The following is a 16,952-nucleotide window of genomic DNA, read 5'->3' on the forward strand; positions in this document are numbered from 1 at the left end:
TTTCGTCTAAGTTCCTTGCCATTGGTGCGTACTTGTACAATTTTTGTAACATTTGATTGTCAAGGCTATGTGCAGTCATTTGACGACATACAGTAATTAGGCATAACTCGTAGTCTTGCATATTTTGACATTGCTACATTCTAATAGTTAATCCAACTGACCTTCTAAAAATGTATCATTTGTTTGCTTCACAGAGGGGCACTCCGTGAGAAGGAACAGCCAAGGGACCAGGGCCATTCTATTCTGAAACTTGCTTACAGAGCATTAGAATAGTTGAGCCTGGAGACAATGGCATGTATGAGAGTTTCAGCAGCATTTAGGCTGAAGCAGAGGTAAAGGCAGAAGATGTTCTGTGGAAGTAAGTGGTCTTTCTGATTAGAAAGGATGTGGGTTCAGAGGTGCAATTCAATCAGATGCTGAGTTGCAAGTCATCTGTCTCAATCTGAAACAGTGGTCAGAGGTCATAATTAAATCACTAGCAAGGGTGTTCAACTTTAATTTCTGGGTTTAGGCTCTTTGCAAAAACCTCCCAATTGTAACTCAAATCAGGTTCTATATGACATAACTATTTAACAAGAATAAACATTTTAAATAGTTCATCCAAAGGGTTTATTAATTATTAAAAGGCAGAAAGATAACAAGTCAAAGATAAAAAGCAAAAAGCCAATTAACAGCAATTAGCATTCATTAACAATAAGAGGAGAGAGCTTGAACTTAAAAATTGAGCAGACATTTCACCACTCCTTCAATTGGTCACACTGAGAAGTGAAGCAATACTCACAAAAGGTGGATAATATGTTAACAAACATGGCTTCTTAAGATCTTTATTTTAGATCTAAAAGATGTTGTAAGCCCACTTTAGCTAGGTTGTTGGAAATAGCCTTAAATGAAGCTTTGACAAAGGGTCATCTGGACTTGAAACGTCAGCTTTTTTTCTCTTCTTACAGATTCTGCCAGGCCTGCTGAGATTTTCCAGCATTTTTTCTTTTGGGTTGTTGGAAATAGCCAGTGGGTCTACAATGGTCAATAGTGAAATAAGAGCTAGCCCAATTTTTTTTTTAGCTAATTACACACGTCAACAGATCTGACAGCATCTGTGGAGAGCAAACAGAGCCAACATTGAGAGTCTGGACGATGGTCATTCTCCCCATGTCTTTGTGGGTTTCCTTTGGGTGCTTTGGTTTCCTCCCACAGTCCAAATATGTATGGGTCAAGTTGATTGGCCATGATAAATTGCTCCTGTATGGCAGGGGGATTAGGAGATTAAATTTGTGGGGTTACGGGCATAGAACAGTGCCTGGGTGGGATTGTTGTCAGTGCAAGTTCGATATGCCAAATGGCCCCCTTCTGCAACGTAGATTCTGTGATTAAAACGATGCTGAAAAATCTCAGCATGTCTGACAGCATCTGTGGAGAGAGAAGAGCTAACGTTTTGAATCTTATTGACCCTCTTTCCATATATTTGCAATTTCTTTTCTCCTTTGCATATTTCTCCAGTTCTCCTTTGATGGCTGATATTTGAATCTGTAACCCTGTCAGACCGTGCATTCTAAATCCTAAACACATTCTGGGACCTTCCTGTGGTTCCTGGTTTCTTTGCCAATCATCTTAAACGTGTGCTGCCTTCTTTTCAATTCTGCAACTCATTATTTACTCTTATTTAAACTTTTCATGATTTTGAGTATTTCAAATGTCCTCTTAGCCTTCTCTGCTATAAAGAGTAAATTCCCAGTTTCTCTGGCCTACAATGTACTCTAATTTGCAGAAGCATTCTAGTGAATCTGTTCAGCACTCTTTCCAAAACTTTCAAATCCTTACAAAACTGTATGCACAGATCTTGGCATAATACTCCAGGTGGGGCCGAATTAGTGATTTATATATGTTCGGCATAACTTTGTGTTTTTTATATTCTATGTTTCGATTAATAAAGCTCAGGATCCTATTTGTTTTATTAACTGCCTTAATACCCTGCTGCCTGCTGACATTTGTGCACAAGGATCTGCACATGACTCATCTTGCATGTCTTTAAAACTGTATCATCAAAATGAATCATTTCACAGTTTTCTGCATTAATCCACCCCTCCCTGGATATTCTCCTGGCCCTCTAGCATCAGAATGTTCACCGCTATGAGCCTGTCCACTGGCTGGAGACTGGTGGCTATCCTGCCCCAGACACTCTGTGCCAAATCCTCACCTACTCCCGGTTTGATTTAATGCCAGTCAGACACTTACCTAGTTGGTGATGCAATTCTTGCCATGATCAGGGGGAATCCCAACCTCAGAGGGCAATCTTCCCAGAAAAAATTTGTAGTGCTGAATGAGCTTGAAAACAGGAGGGAATCATGCCCAATTTTTGGACAAACTCCTAGACGCAATCATACGGCAATAGAAAAAATAGAGCTCAAATGTGATTCTCACCATCAGGGGAAGTGGGCACAGCTTATTGACACCAGGAGCCGGCTACTGGGCTTTCAGGTATGCCACTGTACAGGTGTCCTGATCTGCCAGTGAACTGGGAGATCTGCCATTCCCACCCACGGACATTACCCCCACTCCCCTCTGATCAACCCCCTGGACATAGCCGCCCTCCTGATTGCCGTCCCTCCAATCATCACCCCCTCCTTTCAGATCGCTGCTGTGGCCGATCCCCACCCCCTGAGCACCATCCTAACCAATCCCCACCCTACCCCCATCACCCAATTTGGCTGAATCAGTAAGATTGCCCCCTCAGAGTTGCTGGCCAATGAGGAACCAGCAGCACTCCTGTAACATCAGTGCAACTAGAAGCAGCGGTCGCTGCCAACATCACAAAGACAGTTAGAAGTCTCACAACACCAGATTAAAGTCCAACCAATTTATTTGATAGTAAACCCACAAGCTTTCGGAAATGAAAGCTGATGAAGGAACAGTGCTTCCGAAAGCTTGTGGGTTTACTATCAAATAAACTTTATTTGATAGTAATCTGTCATTTCCACCCACGGACATTGCCCCCACCCCCCTCTGATCAACCACCTGGACATTGCCCCTTGCCCCCTGCACATAGCCACCCTCCTGATTGCCGTCCCTCCAATCATCACCCCCTCCTTTCAGATCGCTGCTTTACCCACAAGCTTTCGGAAACACTGTCCCTTCGTCAGCTTTAACCTGGTGTTGTGAGATTTCTTACTGTGTTTACCCCAGTCCAACGCTGGCATCACCTCAACATTACAAAGACCCAGGCTGCAGGATAGGCATTGAAGCTGTAGGTGAGGAGTCATTGCAGGAACCAGTCAAGATGGCCCTGGGTGATTGGGGGTTAGTTTTAAGGTCAGGTGAGTTCTGGACCCTTGCAGCTGGCTGGTCTTTATTTTGGGCATGGTCTGCCCAGGTGGAAAGGAGCTCTCTCCCTCTGCTCCCCACCAAGCCTATAAAGTGTGGACTTCACCTGACACTGTTCAACAATCAGAGGTGGTGGGATGAAGCTATTTGTTGACCTTTAACTGGCCACTTAATGGCCCCAATTGACCTCTGCAATCACCTCAATGAGGCCCAAAAGGTTGGGCTCTTGGGATATGAGCCCCTTTCTGATTAAAGTAATGATTGCCTGCACAATCAGGGAGTCTGACTGTGCAGTCAATTAAGGAGTGTCAGGGCTATTGACACTCCAGATTTTGACTTCATACATGAAGCACTCTTAGGAGTAGAACTGAGTTTGTAAATAAGGGGAATCTGGTGAAGGGATATCAGTTGCTGATGAGTTATTTCAGTGGTGATGGGGAAAAAGAACGACCCTAAGGAACTAGCTCGCTAACAGCCTGCTTTGCATGGGGGGGTAAAGCATTTTCAGGCATCATGCCTCTGGGACCATCAAGACTCCTTTGACTCTGCTGTGAAGGCCGGACCCAATATGTAGAACACCTGTGTTACCTTTTTAGGGCTAATGACATTGTGGTAGATGATAAGCAATTGTTCATTCCTCTAACCCTTTGTGGACTGTCAGCATTTGCCATTATTCGCAGCTTGACTTTCCTGGAGGCACCAGATATCAAAGCCTTCTAGCAATTGGTGGACCGAGTAAGGGAATATTACGACCCTGAGCCACCTCTGATCCTGAGAAGGTACTGGTTTTACTTGGCACTCTGGGAAATGGGGGAGTCTGTTATGGGTTTCCTAACAAGTTTAAGATGACTGGTGAAAGCATGTAAATTTGGGTTGACTCTTAATGAGATGCTTAGAGACCATTTAGTTTATGGGATAAATATTGACATTTTGGTTAATAGCATTATTTATCCCATATACCAAATGGTACAGCTACAGCTGGCCTTTTCGTTGCAAAATGCTACAAGTGGGACATTTGAGTTGCAAGGTATGCTGATGCAAGTGGACCCAGTCACTAATTCGACTGAGTTTGGGGACCACCACTTGAGTGCAGGTGATTACATAGCCTCCCTTGGGAAGTATCTGGATACAAGTAAACCCAAATCTGCCTGCAGTGCAGCCCCAATGCAAAGCCAAGCTTTTACCAGATATTCAACAGTCCCTTCAGAATCCCATCTGACAAGGCTTTGTAATTGTTGCCAGTATGCAACATCAGAGCAGCAAAGTTAGCCTCCGAGAAGTAGATTTAGGAAAACGACACATCAACTGGTGTCCAGGAGAGTGCACACTCTGGAAGGTCAACCAACATCGGATGTGGAACATTTAAACTGCAAAGCAATGTCCAAATTAAGATAATCGTAAAATTAAATGGACATCCAGTATTAATGGATGTTTATATGGATGCGGCTGAATCAGTGTTTTGTCAAATTTGCTCTAGATTCCAACCCTTAATTTTAACCAAGGGCTTTGGCAAGATTGAGAACTGTTACAGGGGAACCTCTGAGAGCTGTGGGTACAACCTTTGTTCCTGTCTCTTACAAAAAGCAACTGGTTCAGTTGCCATTAATGGTAGTGAAGGGCTTGGACCTGAACCTAATGGGACAAAACCAGTTGAGAGAAATCCACCTGGATTAGGTAAACATCTTCTAGTTAGAATATGGTCGCTTGAAAAGTCCTGCATAAATACCCGGAAGTTTTCCGAGAAGGGCTAGGAACCATAAAAGGAGCCAAGGCGACCTTACATGTTGACCTGATGCAGTCCTGCGATTTTACAAGGCCCGCCCACTACCGTTTGCTTTAAGGGAAAACGTGGAAACAGAAATTAGGAGACTGGAGCAAGCAGGTGTCATAAAACGTGTCCAGTTCACAGAAAGGCATGACCAGTGCTTCCCAATTTTGAAGCCAGATGGTTCAGTCTCTTTTAACTAAACCTCTATTCATAGCCGGGTAAATACTTGATTCCCTGGATCGAGGATTTATTTGCAAAGTTGGCAGGGGGACTCTTATTCTCAAAATTATATATTAATCATGCATATTTAAAGTTGTAGCTGGATGAGGATTTGCAGAAATATCCCATGATCAATACTCCAAAGGGCCTCTATCAATAAACAAGGTTATCTTTTTGGGGTATCGTCTGCCCCCTTGATTTTGATGGAGATCATGTTTCAAGGTTTAGCCCAGATGGCCATTTATCAGAATGATGTTATCATTACAGGTGAAACAAAGTTGGCACACCTACAGAACACAGAGGAATTTCTTAGTCTTTTTCAAGGCCCTGTATGCGTCTAAGAAAGGAGCAATGCATATTCCTGGTACCTCAAGTGACCTATCTGGGCTACAAGGCGGACAAGTCAGGTCTACATCCTTTGGAGGACTGGGTGCGGATGATTAAAGACATCTTGGCTCCCACCTCCATCCAGGAGTTACATTGTTTCTAGGGCTGGTGACATACTATAGAAAATTTCTACCAAATTGTACCTCCATCTCGGTTCCTCTACATCAACTGCTAAAAAAGGGGAGAATCAGGAAATTGAATTTGATTAGCCATGATCAAAATGAATGGCGGAGCAGGCTTGAAGGGCCGAATGGCCTACTCCTGCTTCTAGTTTCTCTTTAAAAAAGATCAAACTTGGGAATGGTCCACCTGTCAAGAGTTGGCTTTTAAGAGAATAAAGCAACAGCTATTATCGTCAAAGGTGTTAGTACACTGCGATCCTAGAAAAGAGTTAGTGCTAACTTGTGATGTGTCTCCATACAGCACCAGGTCGGTATTAGCACATAGATGGCCAAATGGAGAGGAATGATCAATGGTATATGCCTCCAGGATCTTGGCCATAGCAGAAAGAAAGTACGCCCACATTGAAAAAGAAGGATTGGCGGTAATATTTGGAGTGAAAAAATTCCATCAATATCTTTATGGGAGGAAATTTGTGATTGTCAACGATCACAAGCCGCTACTGGGGCTACTTAGAGAAGACAAAATGGTGCAACTGATAGCATTGGCCCCTGTTTAGTGGTGGGCTTTACTACTGGCCGCCCTATAGCTATCAGCTAGAACACCAGCCAGGAGGCTGCGTGGCTTTGAGTAGGCTGCCGGTAGCAGACACCCCACTAGTGGTACCACAAACAGAAGAGACAGTAAAGACCATGAATTTTCTGGGTACCCTCCCAGTGGCTGTACGTAATATGTCTTTGGATGCAAAAGGACCAGTCCTTGCATCTAAAGACGTACAAGTTAAACAATTAGTGCTGATGTGAGAGACGGAAAGACCATAGAACATTACAGCGCAGTATTGGCCCTTTGGCCCTCGATGTTGCGCCGACCAGTGGAACGAATCTAATGACCCTCTAACCTAAACTATTCCAATGTTATCCATATGCCTATCCACTGACCATTTGAACGCCCTTAAAGTTGGTGAGTCCACAACTGCTGCAGGCAGGGCATTCCACGCCCTTACTACCCTCTGAGTAAAGAACCTACCTCTGACATCCGTCCAATAATTACCACCCCTCAATTTAAAGCTATGTCCCCTCGTGTTAGCCATCACCATCCGAGGAAAAAGGCTCTCACTGTCCACGCTATCTAACCCTCTGATCATCTTGTATGCCTCAATTAGGTCACCTCTTAACCTTCTTCTTTCTAACGAAAACAACCTCAAGTCCCTCAGCCTTTCCTTGTAAGACCTTCCCACCATACCAGGCAACATCCTGGTAAAGCTCCTCTGCACCCTTTCCAATGCTTCCATATCTTTCTTATAATGCAGCGACCAGAACTGTACACAATACTCCAAGTGCGGCCGCACCAGAGTTTTGTACAGTTGCAACATGATCTCACGGCTCCGAAATTCAATCCCTCTACCAATAAAAGCTAACACACCGTACACCTTCTTAACAACCTTATCAACCTGGGTGCCAACTTTCAAGGATCTATGCACATGTACACTGAGATCTCTCTTCCATTAGCCCTATATTCTGTACTCCTGTTACTCTTACCAAAGTGAATCACCTCACACTTTTCCGTATTAAACTCCATTTGCCACCTCTCGGCCCAGCTCTGCAGCTTATCTATGTCCCTCTGCAAACTGTAACATCCATCCTCACTGTCTACAACTCCTCCGACTTTGGTGTCGTCAGCAAATTTACTAACCCATCCTTCTACACCCTCATCTAGGTCATTTATAAAAGTAACAAACAGCAGTGGCCCCAAAACAGATCCCTGAGGCGCACCACTAGTAACTGAACTCCAGGTTGAATATTTCCCATCAGCCACCACCCTCTGTCTTCTATCAGCTCGCCAATTCCTGATCCAAACTGCTAAATCACCCTCAATCCCATGCAGCTGCATTTTCTGCAGTAGCCTACCATGGGGAACCTTATCAAACGCTTTGCTAAAATCCATATACACCACGTCAACTGCCTTACCCTTATCCACCTCTTTGGTCACCTTCTCAAAGAACTCGATAATGTTTGAGAGGCACGACCTACCCTTCACAAGCCGTGTTGACTATCCTTAATCAATTTATTTCTCTGGATGATTATAAATCCTATCCCTTATAATTCTTTCCAAAACTTTGCCCACAACAGAAGTAAGGCTCACCGGTCTATAATTCCCTGGATGGTCACTACTCCCCTCCTTGAACAAGGGGACAACATTTGCTACCCTCCAGTCTTCTGGCACTATACCTGTAGCCAATGACGACATGAAGATCAAAGCCAAAGGCTCTGCAATCCTAGCCTCCCAGAGAATCCTAGGGTAAATCCCACCCGGCCCAGGGGACATATCTATTTTCATACTCTCAAGAATTGCTAACACCTCCTCCTTATGTACCTCAATTCCGTCTAGTCTAAAAGCCTGTATCTCAGTATTCTTCTCGACTACATTGACTTTTTCATGTGTGAATAGTGACGAAAAATATTCATTTAGTGCCTCTCCTATCTCTTCAGGCTCCACACACAACTTCCCACTACTGTCCCTGACTGGCCCTAATCCTGCCCTAACCAATCTTTTATTCTTGACATACCTATAGAAAGCTTTAGGGTTCTCCTTGATCCTACCCACCAAAGTCTTCTCATGTTCTCTTCTAGCACTTCTTAACTCTCTCTTTAGCTCCTTCCTGGCTAATTTGTAACTCTCCAGTGCCCTAACTGAGCCTTCACATCTCATCTTTACATAAGCCGCCTTCTTCCTCTTCACAGAGATTCAACTTCCTTAGTACACCATGGTTTCCTCGCTCGGCCACTTCCTCCCTGCCTGACAGGTACATATTTATCAAGGACTCGCAGTAGCTGCTCCTTGAACAAGCTCCACATTTCAGTTGTTCCCAGCCCCTGCAGTTTCCTACTCCAACCTATGTATCCTAAATCTCGCCTAATAGCCTCATAATTACCTTTCCCCCAGCTATAACTTCTGCCCTTCGGTATATACCTATCCCTTTCCATCACTAAGGTAAACATAACTGAATTGTGGTCACTATCAGCAAAGTGCTCACCTACCTCCAAGTCTAACACCTGGTCTGGTTCATTACCCAGTACCAAATCCAGTGTAGCCTCACCTCTTGTTGGCTTATCTATACTGTGTCAGGAAACCTTCCTGCACACATTAGACAAAAACTGACCCCTCTAACATACTTGAACTATAGCTTTTCCAATCGATATTTGTAACCAGCGACCAGTATTGCCCTAATTCAAAAAGACAAATAAAGAAGAACAATATAGCACAGGAACAGGCCCTGCGGCCCAGCAAGCCTGCGCTAATTCCTAATCCTTACTTAGACCCATTTACTTAGTTAGCTGAGGCCAGTGCAGTTGATGTTGTCTACATGGACTTTAGCAAGGCCTTTGACAAGGTACCGCATGATATGATGTTACATAAGATTAAATCTCATGGGATCCAGGGTGAGGTAGCCAAATGGACACAAAACTGGCTTGATGACAGAATGTGGGTATGCCGGCGTTGGACTGACGTAAACACAGTAAAAAGTCTGACAACACCAGGTTTTAGTCCAACCTATTTATTTGATAATATACTCACAAGCTTTCGAGGGGACTGCCTCTTCGTCAGGTGAATGGAGAGTTCTGGCCTCAGACAGAGCATATAAAGCACAGACAGTTTAGAGATTACTGATTAAAATGCGAATCCTTACACCTAACCTGCTGTTCAAGACCTGAAGTGGCTGATAATGTGAGTGGAAGGAGCACTGATCACAGTTTAAAGGGATGTGTATTGTCTCCAGACAGTACAGTAAGTGAGGTTTTGCAAACCCAGGCAAGTCACGGGGGTTACAGATAGTGCGACATGAACCCAAGATCCCTGTTGAGACCGTCCTCATGTGTGCGGAACTTGGCTATCAGTCTCTGTTCAGCGACTCTGCGCTGTCGTGTGTCGTGAAGGCCGCCTTGGAGAATGCTTACCCGAAGGTCAGAGGCTGAATGCCCGTGACCACTGAAGTGTTCGCCAACAGGAAGGGAACAGTCTTGCCTGGTGACTGTCGAGCGATGTTCATTCATCCATTGTCGTAGCGTCTGCATGGTCTCCCCAATGTACCATGCTTCGGGACATCCTTTCTTGCAACGTATCAGGTAGACAATGTTGGCCGAGTTGCAAGAGTATTTACCTGGTGGATGGTATTCTCACGTGTGATGATGGTATCCGTGTCGATGATCCGGCATGTCTTGCAGAGGTTGCTGTGACAGGGTTGTGTGGTATTGTGGTCACTGTTCTCCTGAAGGCTGGGTAGTTTGCTGCGAACAATGGTCTGTTTGAGGTTGTGTGGTTGTCTGAAAGCAAGAAGTGGGGGTGTGGGGATAGCCCTGGCGAGATGTTCGTCTTCATCAATGATATGTTGAAGACTCCGGAGAAGATGTCGTAGCTTCTCCGCTCCGGGGAAGCACTGGACAACGAAGGGTACTCTGTCCACTGTGTCCTGTGTTTGCCTTCTGAGGAGATCAGTGCGGTTTTTCGCTGTGGCGCATCGGAACTGCCGATCTATGAGTCGAGCACCATATCCTGTTCTTACGAGGGCATCTTTCAGGGTCTGGAGGTGTCTGTCACGATCCTCCTCATCTGAGCAAATCCTGTGTATACGGAGGGCTTGTCCATAGGGAATAGCTTCTTTAACATGTTTAGGGTGGAAACTGGAGAAGTGGAGCATTGTGAGATTGTCTGTGGGCTTGCGGTACAGTGAGGTGCTGAGGTGACCGTCCTTAATGGAGATGCGTGTGTCCAAGAATGCAACTGATTCTGGGGAATAGTCCATGGTGAGTCTGATGGTGGGGTGGAATTTGTTGATATCATCATATAGTTGTTTCAGTGATTGTTCACCATGAGGCCAAAGGAAGAAAATGTCATCGATGTATCTAGTGTACAGCATCGGTTGAAGATTCTGTGCAGTGAAGAAGTCTTGTTCGAACCTGTGCATGAAGATGTTGGCATATTGAGGTGCAAATTTGGTCCCCATGGCTGTTCCATGTGTCTGGATGAAAAACTGGTTGTTGAAGGTGAAGACATTGTGGTCCAGGATAAAGCGGATGAGTTGTAAAATTGCATCTGGAAACTGGCAGTTGTCAGCATTGAGTACTGAGGCAGTCGCAGCAATGCCATCGTTGTGGGGGATGTTGGTGTAGAGCGCTGAGACATCCATTGTGACGAGGAGTGTCCCTGGTTCAACTGCTCCGTGTGTGCTGAGTTTCAGTAGGAAGTCCGTAGTGTCGCGACAAAAGCTGGGGGTTCTTTGTACAATGGGTTTCAGGATGCCCTGGACGTAGCCGGAGAGGTTCTCACACAGAGTTCCATTGCCCGATACGATGGGACGGCCAGGTGTGTTTGCCTTGTGTATCTTTGGGAGGCAGTAGAGATCTCCAATGCGGGGAGTATGTGGAATGAGAGCACGGAGGGTGCTCTGAAGGTCCGGACCAAAGGTCTTGATCAGATTGTTGAGTTGACGAGTGTATTCTCCAAGGCGGCCTTCACGACACACGACAGCGCAGAGTCGCTGAACAGAGACTGATAGCCAAGTTCCGCACACATGAGGATGGTCTCAACAGGGATCTTGGGTTCATGTCGCACTATCTGTAACCCCTGTGACTTGCCTGGGTTTGCAAAACCTCACTTACTGTACTGTCTGGAGACAATACACATCTCTTTAAACTGTGATCAGTGCTCCTTCCACTCACATTATCAGCCACTTCAGGTCTTGAACAGTAGGTTAGGTGTAAGGATTCGCATTTTAATCAGTAATCTCTAAACTGTCTGTGCTTTATATGCTCTGTCTGAGGCCAGAACTCTCCATTCACCTGACGAAGAGGCAGTCCCCTCGAAAGCTTGTGAGTATATTATCAAATAAATAGGTTGGACTAAAACCTGGTGTTGTCAGACTTTTTACTGTGTTGATGACAGAAGCCAGAGGGTGGTTGTAGAGGGTTGTTTTCAAGCTGGAGGCCTGTGACCAGCGGTGTGCCTCAGGGATCGGTGTTGGTCCAGTGTTATTTGTCATTATATTAATGATTTGGATGAGAATTTAGGAGGCACGGTTAGTAAGTTTGCAGATGACACCAAGATTGGTGGCATGGGGGACAGTGATAAAGGTTATCTCAATTGCAACAGGATCTTGATCAATTGGGTCAGTGTGCTGACGAATGGCAGATAGAGTTTAATTTAGATAAATGTGAGGTGATGCATTTTGGTCGATTTAAATCAGGACAGGACTTAGTTAATGGTAAGGTGTTGGGGAGAATTATAGAACAAAGAGATCTAGGGTGTACATGTTCGTAGCTCATTGAAAGTGGAATCACAGATGGACAGGTTGGTGAAGAAGGCATTCGGCATGCTTGGTTTCATTGGTCAGAACACTGAATACAGGAGTTGGGACATCTTGTTAAAGTTGTACAAGGCATTGGTAAGGCCACACTTGGAATACTGCGTACAGTTCTGGTCCCCTGTTATAGGAAGGATATTATTGAACTAGAAAAAGTGCAGAAAAGATTTTCCTGGATGCTGCCAGGACTTGATGGTTTGAGTTATAAGGAGAGGCTGGATAGATGGGACTTTTTCCTCTGGAGCATAGAAGGCTTAGGTGTGATCTTATAGATGTCTATAAAATAATGAGGGGCATAGATCAGCTAGATAGTCAATATCTTTTCCCAAAGGTAGGGGAGTCTAAAACTAGAGGGTGTAGGTTTAAGGTGAGAGGGGAGAGATACAAAAAGATTCCAGAGGGGCAATTTTTTCACACAGAGGGTAGTGAATGTCTGGAACAAACTGCCTGAGGCAGTAGTGGAGGCGGATACAATTTTGCCTTTTAAAAAGCTTTTAGACAGTTACATGAGGAAGATGGGTATAGAGGGATATGAGTCAAATGTGGGCAATTGGGACTAACTTAGTTGTTTAAAAAAAACAGGGGCAGAATGGACAAATTGGGCTGAAAGGCCTGTTTCCATGCTGTAAACCTCTGACTCTGTGACTTATTGCCCACACGCAGCTTCTATCCATCTGTCTGCCTCCTGGTCAGGTGTCTATCAAGATATGCCTTGAACGTTGCTACGTGCTCGCTTCCACCACCTTCACTGGCAATGTGATCCAGGCACCTGCAACCCTCTGGAAAACTTTTCCCCTAAAACTACCCCCTCTCACCTTGAAGCTGTGACCGTATTGGGGTAGAAGAGAGCAGCTCGCTGTAGAAGATGGCATACTGCTCTGGGGATGGGGTACACATGACGTTGTTCCGAGTCAGGGGTGCCATTCCATACTGGCTGGACTACGTCATGGACACCCGGGAGTATCCAAAATGAAGATGTTGGCAAGAAGCTATGTTTGGTGGTGTGGAATGGACACGGATATAGCAGCACTTGTGGGTCAATGCCAGCAAGGACAGAAATTGCCACTAGAAGCTCTCCTACACTCATGGGAATGGCCGGGTAGACCATGGTCCAGGCTGCATGTTTGTAATTCAGGCCCATTGATGGGCTCTATATTTCTAGCCATAGCAGATGTTCACTCTGGATGTACATAGGATGCATTCGGCAACCACAGCAGTAACGGTAGAGAAACTTCATACCTCCTTTTTGACACATGGGATCCCAGGGTTGGTCGATGGATTGGCTTTCGCCAGGGGTTCACCAGGTTCGTGAAGTCGAATGGGATTCGGCATATCAGAGCAGCATCATGTCATCCATCATCGACCGGTTTGGTGATCCAGACTTTAAAAGCTGGGTTAAAAACAGTCAGCATCCTCAATGGGCACCAAACTCTCCCATTGTTTATTTGATTATAGGGCAACCCCCCCATGCCACTACAGAAGTAGCGCCTGCAGAATTGTTGATGGGCAGACAACTCCACATTAGATTAAATCTGATTTCCTGAACCTGCGGAGAAAAGGTGGAAAGACAGCAAGAAACTGGATAATAAGAGATTGTGAGCTTGGAGAAAATGAAGAAGGAGGCATACATCAATTTCAGGAAATTGAAAAATGGATAAGACTCTTGAGGAATACAAAGATAGCAGGAAAGAGCTTAAATAGGGACCTGGAGGGCTAAAATGGTCCATGAAATGTTCACAAGGATGTTGCTGGGACTTGAAGCTGAGCTATAGAGAGAGATTGAGTAGGTTAGGACTTTATTCCCTGGAGCGTAGAAGAATGAGGGGAGATTTGATAGAGGTGTATAAGATTTTGATGGGTATTGATAGAGTGAATGCAAGCAGGCTTTTTCCACTGAGGCTAGGGGAGAAAAAAACCAGAGGGCATGGGTTAAGGGTGAAAGGAGAAAAGTTTAAAGGGAATATTAGGTGGGGGGGGGGCTTCTTCATGCAGAGAGTGGTGGGAGTGTGGAATGAGCTGCCGGATAAAGTGGTAAATGCGGGGTCACTTTTTTAACATTTAAGAAAAACTTGGACAGGTACATGGATGAGAGGGGTGTGGAGGGATATGGTCCAAGTGCAGGTCAGTGGGATTAGGCAAAAAATGGTTCGGCACAGACAAGAAGGGCCAAAAGGCCTGTTTCTGAGCTGTAATTTTCTATGGTTCTATGTCCTTGGCAGGCAGGATTATGGAGAATCCCAAGCTTTTTATGCATATATAAGGAGGAAGAGGATAGCAGAGGAAAGGATGGGTCCACTCAAGGACATTGGAGGGAATTTGTGTGTGGAGCCAGATGAGGTGGGTGAGGTCGTTAATGAGTACTTTGCATCCAGTATTCACAAAGGAGAAGGACACGGTGATGGTAAATGTAAAAAGATGTTGACACTCTAGGATATTTTGAGATAAAAAGGGAGGCATATCGGAGGTTTTGAAAAACAAGAAGGTGGACAAGCCCCCAGGGCCAGATAGAGTCAATCCCAGAATATCAGAGAGGCAAGGGAAGAAATTACTGAGGCCTGGCCAAAATTTTTGTATTCTCTTTAGCCATGGGCGATGTACCAGAGAATTGGAGAGTAGCTGACATTGTTCCTCTTTTTAAGATGGGCAGAGGAGACAATCTGGGAAATTACAGACCTGTGAGCCTTACATTAATGGTGGGGAAATTATTGGAGAAGATTCTTAGGGACACTATGTACTCACACCTGGATGTACTTGTTAACGATAGGCAGTATGGTTTTGTGAATGGGAGGTTGTGTCTGACAGACTTGATTGGGTTCTTTGAGGAAGTGACAAGAAAAATTGACCAGGGCAGGGCAATGGATGTTGTATACATGGACTTTAGTGAAGCCTTTTGATAAGGTTCCTCATGGCAGGCTGATACAGAATGTGAAGTCATATGGGATCCGAGCTGATAAAATGGATACAAAACTGACCTGGGCATAGAATGCAGATAGTAGCAGTGGAAGGGTACTTTTTCAACTGGAGGTTTGTGACAATGGTGTTTCATGAGGATCATAAGAACATAAGAAAAAAAGAAATAGGAGCAGGAGTAGGCCATCTAGTCCTTCGAGCCTGCCCCGCCATTCAATAAGATCATGGCTGATCTGTCATGGCTCAGTTCCACATTCCCGCCCTCTCCCCATAACCCTTAATCCCCTTGCTTATCAAAAACCCATCAACCCGCGTCTTAAAAATATTTAGCGAGGCAGCCTCCACCACTTCAACGGGCAGAGAATTCCAGAGATTCACCACCCTTTGAGTGAAGAAGTTCCTCCTCAACTCCGTTCTAAACCGCCCCCCCTTTATCTTGAGGCTGTGCCCCCTAGTCCTACTGTCCTTTCTGAGCGGGAAGAGTCTCTCCACCTCTATCCTATCCATCCCATTCATCATCTTATATGTCTCAATGAGATCTCCCCTCATTCTTCTAAACTCTAACGAGTACAAGCCTAGTTTATTCAGCCTCTCCTCATAGCTCAACCCCCTCAACTCCGGTATCAGCCTAGTAAACCTCCTCTGCACTCCCTCCAAGGCCAAAATATCCTTGCGTAAGTGCGGCGACCAAAACTGGACTCCAGCTGCGGCCTCACCAATGCCCTATACAGCCGCAGCAAGACCTCCCTACTTTTATATTCAATCCCTCTCGCTATGAAGGCCAGCATCCCATTAGCCTTCCTGACCACCTGCTGCACCTGCAAGCTGGGTTTTTGTGACTCATGCACAAGGACCCCGAGGTCTCTCTGCACCGTCGCCTGCTGCAGTGCTGGGACTTCTGTTATTTGTGATATACATAAATGATTTGGAGGAAAATGTAGGTGATCTGATTAGTAAATTTTCAGATGATACAAAAATTGGGGGAGGAGTGGTGGATAGAGAGGAGAATTGTCTGAGGATGCAGCAGGATATAAATCGGCTGGAGACCTGGGATGAAAGATGACAGATGGAATATAACCAGGACAAATGTGGGATGATGTGATTTGGAAGGTCTACTATAGAAGGAAAGTATACAGTAAATGGTAGAGCCCTTAGAAATATCAGCATACAGAGGGATCTAGGTGTGCAGATCCACAGTTCCCTAAAGGTGGCAACTCAGGTAGACAAGATGGTCAAGAAGGCCTATGGCACGCTGGCCTTCATCATTCAGGATGTTCAGTATAGGAATTGGAAAATCATGTTGTAGCTGTATAAGACTTTGGTTATGCCACATTGGTGTATTGTGTACAATTCTGATTGCTACACTACCAGAAGGATGTTGATATATTGGAAAGGATGCAGAAGAGATATACAAGGATGTTTCCTGGTTTGGAGGATATGGATTATGAAGAAAAGTTGAACAAACTTGTATTGCTTTCATTGGAATTTCAAAGGATTGGGGTTTACAAGACTATGACAGGGTTGGATAGAATGGATTGTCAGAGTCTTTTTCCAGGGTTGAAGGGTCAATCACTTGGGGGCCTATGTTGAAAGTGAGAGGCGGGGGGAAGTTTGAAAGAGATGTAAGGGGCAAATTTTTCACACAGAGGGTGGTGAATGCCTGTAAATGTGCTGCTGGAGGAGGTGGTGGAAGCAGATTCTACAACAACATTCAAGAGGCAAGTGGATAGATACATGAATAGGCATGGACCACATAGAGGCAAGAAAATATTAGATTAGAGAGACATCTGTGTCGGCACAGACTTGATGGGCCTGTTCCTGTGCTGTATTGTTCTTTGTTCTAAGCCCAATGAAGAGGCCATGCCAACAGCA

This window comes from Carcharhinus amblyrhynchos, chromosome 21, assembly GCF_965287045.1.
Source record: "Carcharhinus amblyrhynchos chromosome 21, sCarAmb.v2.hapA, whole genome shotgun sequence".
NCBI lineage: Eukaryota > Metazoa > Chordata > Chondrichthyes > Carcharhiniformes > Carcharhinidae > Carcharhinus > Carcharhinus amblyrhynchos.